Source organism: Leucoraja erinacea, chromosome 23, assembly GCF_028641065.1.
Source record: "Leucoraja erinacea ecotype New England chromosome 23, Leri_hhj_1, whole genome shotgun sequence".
NCBI classification, from domain to species: domain Eukaryota; kingdom Metazoa; phylum Chordata; class Chondrichthyes; order Rajiformes; family Rajidae; genus Leucoraja; species Leucoraja erinaceus.
Genome location: NC_073399.1, coordinates 15,284,379 through 15,295,357, shown reverse-complemented (window position 1 = coordinate 15,295,357; position 10,979 = coordinate 15,284,379).

Sequence of the window (10,979 nt, the reverse complement as noted above, 5' to 3'; positions counted from 1 at the left end):
ATCACCGCATTCACTAACACTATTGCAGCACCAGGGACGCGGGTGCTGCCTGTACCTGGGTTCGATCCCGACTACGGCTGCTGTCTCTACGGAGTTAGTACGTTCTCCCCGTGACATGTGTGGGTTTGCTCCAATATCTTCGGTTTCCTCCCACGCTCCAAAGATGTACAGGTTTGTAGGTTAATTGGCTTGGGTTTGTATACTTGGTATAAGTGTAAATTGTCCCTACTGTGTTAATGTGGGGATCGCTGGTCGGCCAGACTCGGTGGGCTGAAGAGCCGGTGTCCGCGCAGTATCTCTAAACTAGCCTAAAAACGAAACTATCCTACACACTTGGGACAAGTTGCTTACAACTTGCCAAAGCCAATTAACCTACATGTCTTTGGAATGTGAGAGGAAACTGGAGCACCTGGAGAAAATCTAAGCGGTCACAGAAAGAACGTACAAACTCCGTACAGACAGCACTTGTAGTCAGGATCGAACCCGGATCTCTGGCACTGTAAGTAGCAACTCTACTGCTGTTTTCTGTTATGTTTAATCATATCATATCACAGTGAAATCCTGACCTTGTACCATAGAAGACCTTTGAGCCCGCGGGTCCCTGGAGGGAGACCGCTTTTCAGGGCTCCCGCAACGGCGACTTCTCCCGCCCGAGTTGCGGGGTTGAAAGAGCTCCTAGGAGCGGGCTCTTCCAGCACCGCTCCCCGCGCGGCTTGCTGAATGGCTTCCCCGCGGGACTCTTCAACTCCTCATTGTCCCGCCGCTTTCCGGGGGCTCTAACATCAAGAAACCTGGTCTTGATCCCTCCTCTCTCATTGACCTTGCCCATCTGAAACCCGGCGTGGCTTTAATGGCCGCGGCAACTTCATCGCCAGCCGGGGGCTTTGAACCCTCCAATTGACTTTCTGACATCGGGGGGGGGAAACTGCTCTCCTCAAAGTCCTCAACGTGCACTGGTTCCCTCAACATCCTCCTCCTCGACCTGAGCGCAGCCTTCGGAAGAGATAACCTTTTTTTTTGGCCTTTTGGTCAGATACTCCGCCACTTCAACCTGGACTTCCACTGTTACTGCTGATGACAAGGCCCACTCGATATATCCTCCCCTCGGCACCAAATCCCCCTGATGACACAGATAACCCCCCCCCCCCCCCCCCTCTCCCATATCAACTCCTGTTTGTCAGCTATAAAAACCTGGATGCAACATAATTTCCTCAAACTCAACAGCGATAAGACAGAATTCCTCCTCATAGGCTCCAAAGCCACACTCAGCAAAATCAATAACCCCACTCTCACCATCGACGGCACCACTGTCTCCCCATCTCCCCAGGCCCGCAACCTTGGCGTGATCTTTGATTCCACCCTCTCCCTTGAGCCTCACATTCGCCATGTCATTAAAACCTCCTTCTTTCATCTCTGCAACATCGCCAAACTCAGACCCTCTCTCACACCTCCCGCTGCTGAAAGACTCATCCATGCCTTCATCTCCTCCCGACTGGACTACTGCAACTCACTTCTCCTTGGCATCAGCTCCACCTACATCAACCGACTCCAACTGGTCCAGAACGCAGCCGCCCGACTCATTGCCCACACCAAATCCTGGCATCACATCACTCCAGTCCTCAAACAACTTCACTGGCTTCCCATCTCCCACCGGATCAACTACAAAAATCCTGATCCTCATCTACATAAGCCCTCCACCATCAACCCCCCCCCATATCATCACTGGTCTCCTCTCATCCCCTATCAACCCATTTTTTCACACAGAGAGTGGTGTGGAACCCTGCCACAGAGATCCACATGGCAGGCCGGATGTGGCCCTTGTCTCCATGGAGAGAAGGCACAAGTACTGAATTGGATGATCAGCCCTCCACAGGGGCCGTTATTTGGGGACAGAGTCTCTAACCTCTCCAGGGCAGCTCCCAGCTCCCAGGCTCTGGAACTCCCTCCCCCAACTGATCCGCAATTCTGTGTCCCTCACCATCTTCCAGTCCCGCCTCAAGACCCATCTCTTCACCTCTGCCTATCCATAGCCCCATGTCCCCCTCCCTTTTCATCTGTGCATTAATTGCCTCATATTGTGTTTTGTATTGAATTCTGTCTTTACTTTGTGTACTAGTCATGTCTCTACTATTTATTTCATTCCCCTTACATGTTTTTCCTCGACCTGCTAAATTTTTGTAAGGTGTCCTTGAGACTCTTGAAAGGCGCCCATAAATAAAATGTATTATTATTATTATTATTATAGAAACATAGAAAATAGGTGCAGGAGTAAGCCATTCGGCCCTTCGAGCCTGCACCGCCATTCAATATGATCATGGCTGATCATCCAACTCAGTATCCTGTACCTGCCTTCTCTCCATACCCCCTGATCCCTTTAGCCACAAGGGCCACATCTAACTCCCTCTTAAATATAGCCTTAAATATAAGTCCTTCTCTCATTAAAGAAATTTTATTTAAAAAAGTTTGGGTTCTCCCCATCAGTGTGAATCCTGCTGATTGGCATGAAATATAGAGCTCAAACTTTGGTAAATTATTATTGAAATATTACTTAATAGAATTGCTCCACAAGATGTCACTCCATGCTTTTTGATAGCACAGCACTTAAACGGCAACTCATTAATGGTTAGAATAGTTGACACAAAAAAAAAGATAATAGCATTTTATGATTTTGTAGCGATACCTTCGGTCTGTTCTGCGTGCTTACAAACAAATGAACATAAAATCCTTTACATATACTGTAGCTTTTTCCCTTAAGGTGATTGAAATCGGAACCTATGCACGGCAAACTTGTGAGACAGTGTGTGGTGTCAAGTTCTCTTCTTCAATTCGCTTCCATTCACAAATGAGCATTTTACTCCTTGCACCAGTGGAATGTGTTTCTGCCTCAGTAACTCCTTAACAGCTCTGCATCTTATTTCATTTAAAACTTAATCACAAGTCTCGTGAGGAAACCAGTATCTTTGCAGGGAGTACTACCCGGGAAGGTATAAAACCAGAGTAGGAACCAGGTCAACAAACGGAGGGATTGATGGAAAGATGGAGATTGTGACAAGTAAGTTCGAAAGGAAAGTATATCTGAAAAGAAGATTAGAAATATTTATGAGAGGTATAAACAAGCCATGCGGTCAGAATAAAGTTAGAAACAAAAATGCTGGAGTAACTCAACGGCTCAGGCAGCATCTCTGGAAGGAATGGTTAGGTGACGTTGTTGATTCAGGTTTTTCTCTCACATCGGTTGTTTCGACAATAATCGACCAGGCACCAGGGTTGCTTTAAACGTACGTTTATTGAGCAGGAGTCTTCACACAGGTTACAACCCGGCAAAGAGTCAAGCTCTCTGCCCTTAATTGCAATGCCTTTTATATGTTAATGCCACTGTTTAGCACCTCCCACATTTCCCGATCAAAGAACCGACACGTACGCAAAATACAGGACAACAGGTATGTACATATAAAGAGATGTTAATTAGAGGAACCACACTAGAGCTCAGACCAGTACATTCCTTAGTCTTCCTGGCGAGGGGGATTGTGTATTCCTCAATCTTGTCAGACGGGGCGGGTGATCCCCTATTCATGACTATGCAGTAACTGCAAGACATTGTGTATTCCCTTCCTGAAACCTGCAGCCTAAGTTCCAGCAAGCCTGGTCAGCAGTCATCTTATGCTCTTTATTTCAGTCGACCTGGCCAACCATTTTACCTTTACAGAACAATCTTGCAGCGTTGATTCAGGACGTTTGGCCACTCACATTACGTTGTGAGGTCAAGATCATATTCGTCAGAGTATGCACCCCTTGAACCTGACCTGAAATGTTACTTCGGGCTCCTCCTCCTTTTCCCTTTTTGGATCAGTAGGGTTTCGGGGAAACGTTGCCTAATTTCGCTCCTATGCTGCAACTGACTCCAGTGTGCATTCCTTAGTCTTTGAATTGTGACAATAGACGGGGTTGACTATTTGACTACAGTTGACATTGTGTATTCCCTACCTGAAACCTCCAGTTATCTCAGCAGCCATCTTAGAGTCGACCTGGCCTACCATACCTTTACAGCTGAGCGTTTGCATTCACAACAAGTCAAGATCCATCGTCAAACTTCCTGACCTGAAATGTTACCTATCCATTATCTCCAGAGATGCTGCCTAATACGCTGAGTTGCTCCAACATTTTGAGTCTATCTTTGGAATAAACCAGCATCTCTTTATACAGTGGGAGGTAGGTGCCTGGAACACTATGCAAGTGGTGGAGGTGTAAGCAGATGCCATACTGTTGTTGAGGCTTTTAGATAGGCATGTGGATAAGTAGGGAGTAGAGGGATATGGATCATGTGCAGGCAGAGAAGATTTATTTAAATTGGCATCATATTCGTCAATAGGCATCATGGGCCGAAGGGCCCATTTCTCTGCCAAACTGTTCTATAATGTAATAACAAGGAACTGCAGATGCTGGTTTATACGAAGAACAGACACAAAATGCTGGAGTAACTCAGAAGGTCAGGCAGCATCTCTGGAAAATATGGATGGGTGAAGTTTCAGGTCGGAACCCTCTGAGAAACAGAGGAATTTAAAAGGCAAAAGAATGATCATAAATGGATTTTTGAACCCATTGGAATTATTTCAGGAATTACACAAAAAGTAGACAGAGAGAGACTGAGACAGAGAGTGACAGAGAGAGCGACAGAGAGAGTGACAGAGAGAGAGAGAGAGAGAGAGAGAGAGCGACAGAGAGAGAGAGAGAGAGAGAGAGAGCGACGAGAGAGAGAGAGAGAGAGAGAGAGAGAGGCTGTGTCTTTCTCAGCTCCAGTGGCTGAGAAGTTTTAAGCAGCCTTTCAAGGATTCTGTCGATGGGAAAGGAACAGAGGCAGAGGGGCTTCATAGTTTAACTTATTGTTGGACTGTTGAAACTTTCCACTGCTTTAAAAAATTCCTTCATTTAGTTTGACAATTCCCGGAGAATTCTCTACATTGTCGAGGGAGCAGGGTGCGGCTGTCATTGGCGGACTGCCAAGATTGCCTGGACATCGAGGGTTTGAAGTGTTTCGGTGCCTTTGTCGTGTTTTTGGCACTGTTTCTCTGCCCTAAAGTCATTTTGCACAGTGCGGCTGCCTGGCTTAATGTGAAGAAGGTGCTTTTGCGTTCGGCAGGACAGGGTGAGCTGCTTCTGTTGTGGACGAGTTGGGGAATTTTCTTTCTTCAGCTGGAGGACTTTGTTTTTTGAGGATTGCTTTGGACTGTGACTGTTCCTGGGAATGAATTTGCTGAGCTGCTGGGGTGCCGGGAGCTGGTTTGTGCCTCTGTCCGGATGGCGATGGCGGGGGCTCGGCCGAAGGAGAGGAGCTACGCAGCAGTGACATCAGCAGCGGAAGCGAGGCCATCGGAATATGAGCCTCATGTTGACTTGGACTGGGACAGTTTTGGTATCTCGGTTCAAACTGGGCCCTAGATGTCAAGGGGAGTAATTACGAAGGCTATGAATGTCCTTCTTGGGAGGGGGAGCTATTGTCTCTTCCGAGCTCGAGAGGGGAAAGGTTGAGATGATATTGAAGACCCGGGAGGATGTGGCCAATGTGTTGGAGAGGGGGATTTCAGTGGGGGGGGGTCCATATACAGGTGGACCCATGGGTGTCCAGGGTGAGACCGGTTCTCCTGCGGAGTTGCCCTACATGTATTCCGGATGCGACACTCATTCCGTACCTGTCTCGGATTGGGGAGGTGCGGTCTAAGTGCTTTAGGCTCATGCACCCTGGGGGGGACCCGGAGGAAAAAGGGATTCTCAGTTTCAAGAGGAGGGTGTTTGTGAAGGTGGGGGAGGGGGAAGGCAATGAGGGGAGCTTTGAGGTGGAGTGTAGGGGTCTCCCCAGAACCGTGCGTTGGAGTTGGGGAAAGGCACGGTGTCATGCATGCGGTGGTTATGGACATCTCCGTAGGGAATGTCCTAATCACGGGGTCGCTGCTAGAACTTCTAGCGCAGCGGCCCAGGAATGCACTGCTGGCCCATCAGGGGTTGCTCGTCATGTCTCGGTGGGGCGGGGTGGAATCGCTGACCTGGCTGGGGCTGCCGGCTCTGCCTCGGTGATCCGGGGCGGCGGAGATAGCTCTTCTGGGTCTGCAAGTTCCGCCTTGGGGACCCGGGGCAGCGAGGGCCCCCGCCCCCTACATCCTGAACCTGTGGGGGTGGCTGAAGGTGAGGCACAGGGGGAGGGTGGAGAGAAATGGGAGCAGCAGAAGAAGAAGAAGAAAAATCAGAAAAAGATCACCCAAGCGAGTCAAAAGCAGGTGGGTGTGCAACTGCCGAGTGCGGAGATCACCCAAGGGGCGCCTGTCAGCTCCAGTGAGGTCCAGAGTGCAACTGCCGTGGCCCAGCAAGGAGCTGAGGTGGCTCTGACGGGGGTGGGAAGGTCAAAACGTGCGGGTGGTAAAGTGGCTGGGGGTAGTGTGGAGGAGGAAGAACCTTTCCTTATGGAGGTCACCACACCACCGCATGCTAGTGGGACACAAAGGAGGACTGGGCCTGGCGAGGAAGAGCAAGGACGTGAGTCCAAAGTTAGGGGGGTGCATTTTTCCAGACCTTCCACCGCCGATGTGGTTGGAGGTCAGGAAATGACGTCTTCTGGGTTGGAGGTTGAGCCTCCACTTCAGGGATCTCCCAAGGGTACCACAGGATCAGGTGATAGGGTAGACCCCTCTGGAGTTGTGTCCTCTGGGCGGGGGATGTCCTTTCGTCTCAGGGCCCTCTGAGGGAGTTATCTCATCGCGTGTTGAGCTTGACTCCCCTGGGGGTGTGTCCTCTGGGTCGGAGGAGGTCCCCTCGTTTTAGAGGCCTACTGAGGGTTTTGGCACGCTAGAGGGTGGGGTAAGCTCCCCTGATAGTGGGGACCCTGAGACGGGGGGTGAGCAGAGTCAGCCCGAGGGTGGGAGGGGGGGCGTGTCGCATGGTGTTCCAATCAGTGCTCAATATTAGAGCCAATGGAGGTGCTGAGGTGTGTATTGTACTGCCGGCTGAGTTGGCAGGGGAGAGTAAAAAAGCAAGTGGAGAGCCTCTGGGTGTTGCCAGTGGAGGAGGTGCTTTAGGTGCTGTGGAGGTCGGAGCTATTTCAGGCAGCGATCCTCTTTCAGATTCTGGGGGTGCCAGTTTACCACAGACCCTGGGGGTGCCTCTTGTTTTTTCTTCCCCAGGCCCAGATGTAGAGGGTGAGGACAGAGCGCAGGAGCCCAGCCAGTCAGTGGGCTGCGTGATGCGGATAGGGGCTTCGGGATCCTTCCCCGGCATTGATCCTGGGGGTGGTGTCATGTCGGAGGAGGGGGAGAGTGATGGGGCCAGCTTGTGTGGAGGGGTTAGCGAAATTCCAGAGAGCTCTGGTCTTTCGACTTCTGAAAATGACCTTGGTGATGCTGAGCGTGTTGTGGCAGGTGCGAGTAACTTGGACGATAGCTCAGGAACCAAGGACGAGTCTCATGCAATTGTTATCTGTGAGGTGCGGGATTTTCTAAAAACAAGCCGTACCAACAGGACAAAGATTGAGGCTGCTAAGAGACGGTGGGCTGATCTGCCGGCCTTAGTTAAAACTCTCGAGGCTATCCTTGCCACCAAGGATAGTGATCATCCTGACTCTGAGCAGTGCCAGCTTAGGGACTTTTTGGAGTTTCTAAGAGAGAGGGTTATAGAGCGCACGAGGAGAAGTGTGAGGGTTTCAATTTAATGTGCCAATGCTTTCATGCTAGCCACATTAAACTTAAACGGGAGTAGAGCGAGTTTTCGCAGGTTCCAGCTTTTATCGGTCCTTAGGGAGGGGAAATTTGCAGTGTGTTTTCTGCAGGAGACGCATACTGTTGTAAGTGATGAACCCACCTGGAGGTTGGAGTGGGAAGGAGAGGTCTATATGAGTCATCTTAGCTCAAATTCGAGTGGGGTGGCCATTCTGTTGGCTCAGAATTTCCTGCCCAATGTTATAAAAGTGCAAGAAGTTGTGCCAGGATGTTTGCTCCATCTGGCCGTGAGCCTGGATGGCATGCCGTTGCATTTCATTAACGTGTATGCCCCCCAGCTCCGGCACGATGCAGGCCGGCCTACTTCAGGAGGTGAGTGCTATTGATCGGGGAGAGTGTGTCTTCCTTGGGGGGGGGGGACTTTAACTGCACACTTGAGGTGCGAGATCGTTCTGGTACTCAGTGTGCCCCTGCTGTAGCGAAGAAGCTGAGAGGGTTGATTGATTCTAATGAGTTGGTTGATGCGCGGCGGGACCTCAACCCAGATTCCACTGCTTTTTCGCAAAGGTCTGAGGGCGGTGGTTCCCGCATTGATCGAATATATATCTCCCGAGCGTTTGTTTCCCGTGTCTCAGCGGCCTCAATGCAGCTGGTGCCATGCTCCGACCACTGTCTGGTGCGTGTGGATGCCCCTCTCGTGGCATAGAGCAGTTGTTGTCTTGCTGCCCAAGAAGGGGGAACTTGCTTGTTGAAAAACTGGCGCCCGGTCTCTCTCCTATGCACAGAGTATAAAGTTTTTGCATGTGCGATGGCAAATCGCCTGGGCTCCGTCTCAATTGATTCATCATGACCAGTCCTACACAGTCCCTGGCTGGTCCATTCAGGATAATATCCACCTGGTTAGGGACCTGATTCATCTAGCACAGGGTACTGGTCAGTCAGCTGCGTTTCTGTCTCTTGATCAGGAGAAGGCTTTTGATAGGGTAGAGCATGAAAACCTTTTCGGGACGTTGCAAGCGTTTGGATTTGGACTGCATTTTGTGGCCCAGGTCCGCCTCTTGTATGCTGCAGTGGAGTGCCTTGTGAAGGTAAATGGTGCGTTGTTGACTGCCTTTCATTTTGGGAGGGGGGTCCATCAGGGGTGCCCCATGTCAGGTCAGTTGTACTCAGTCTGTGTGGAGCCGTTCCTGTGTCTTCTTCGGAGGAGATTGACTGGCTTGGCCCTACCTGGCCCGGGGGTGGAGGTTATTCTTTCGGCCTATGCTGATGATGTACTCCTTATGTTCACCGATCCTGGTGACCTGCGGAGGATGCGTGATTGCCAGAAGACTTTCTCGGCTGCATCTTCTGCCAGGATTAATTGGAGCAAGTGCTCTGGACTTTTAGTGGGTCAGTGGCAGGTGGACTCCCTGCCAGAGGAGATGGCAATGTTTGCGTGGAGCACCACGCACCTCCTCTATCTGGGGGTGTACCCGAGTCCCACTGAGGATGCTTGGCCGGCAAACTGGCAGGAGTTGGAGACAAAAGTGGTTGCCAGGCTGGGGCGCTGGTCAGGCCTGCTTGGAGTTCTTTCTTTTCAGGGGAGGGTGTTGGTCATAAACCAGCTGGTGGCCTCCATGTTATGGTACCGGCTGGCTACTCTTGTCCCGTCCCGCCTTCCATTTTTGTAAATGCTTTACAGAAGAAACTGGTGCACTTCTTTTGGGGAAATAGGAAGCACTGGGTTTCCACAGCGGTCCCGAGTCTCCCGTTAGAGGAGGGCGGCCAGTCCTTGGTATGCGTGCGTACCCAGGTGGCGGCTCTTCGCCTCAGGACTCTGAGGAGGTATATGTATATAGAGAACCCCCCCCCAGCCCCAGATGGCACGCTTTGGCCACGTATTATTTGCGACGGGGTCGTTGTCTAAGGGGGGTCTCGCGGCTCCCGGTGGCGGGCATCAGTCGACCCGCCCTAAGGGGCTTGCCTGTTTTCTACCGGGATGTGTTAACAGTAAGGAATCTGGGTGTTTTCAGCCAGCGTGTTGCTCCACGAGGGGAGGGGGATGTTGCGGCTGCGGGAGTGGCCGGTCCTCACCCAGTCATGGCGGGTGTCGAGGAAAGGCGCGCTCCTAGAGTGGTTTTGAATGAGCTCTTACCCGCTCCGTCAGATCGGCTCATCGGGCCTCGGTTCCGGGATATATCTCGGGCACCGGCTCCACACAACCTGAGCCGCCTTTCTCAGATGATTAGCGTGCCATTTCGTGACGCGAAGAGACGCTCACTGTATAGAATGTTCCTGCGCATTCTGCACCTCCTTGCCTTCGTTTCCCGTCCCGACACACCGTGGCGGACGGTGTTACCATCTGAAGGCGGGGAAGGTCCCCAGTGGGGGTCCCTCTACAAGAGAGTTGTCCCCCTTTACATTGGGGACCTGGGGTGGAGAGTGCTGCACAGAGCGTTGGCATGTAACAAACTTTTGAGTTGGTTCACGGGCTCGTCCGCTGCCTGTATTTTCTGTGGCGAGGAAGAGACCGTGTTCCACGTTTATATGTTGTGTGAGAGGCTACTGCCCCTGTACCAATATCTGAAGGGGTTGTTCCTAAAGTTCTGGTTGCATTTTAGTCCTATGATTCTTGTGTTTGGACACAAGGCAGGGTATGGGGAGAGCCAAGTGGGGGGGTGGGACTTACCTGTCGGCTTACTCCTGGGCCTGGCCAAGATGGCCATACGCGGGTCCAGGCAGCAGGCGGTTGATGGTCAGGCGAGAGTCGGCTGCCTGCCCCTCTTTCGGGCCTACGTCCGTGCACGTGTGTCCTTGGAGAGGGAACATGCGGTGTTCACGGGGACTTTGGAGGCCTTCCGTGGGCGCTGGTCATCGCGTGGGGTTGAGAGTATTGTGAACAATGATTGTAACGTATTATAATGACACTTGATATAATGTAATTTATTTTTGTTTATGACTTGATCTGTTGTATTATTTGTTGTGTCGAATAAAGTCTTGAAATTGAAAAAAAAACAAAAACAAAAAAAATAAGAGACAGAGACGGAGATACAAAGAAGACAATGTTTTTACAAACTTTAAACTTGAAGGATACCAGAAGGAACCAGAAATGTGACAACTGTGTACTCTCTTGGTGAAATCTGCTATTCTTTTACACTACAATCATTGCACTCTTGTACTTGTGTATTATTGTGCTTATGTATAATATGATTTTACTGAATTGTGTGCAAAACATGACAATGGAGTATCATTGAACTGTTGTTCCTACTCTGTACTTTCCTATATTTCACACAGTTATAT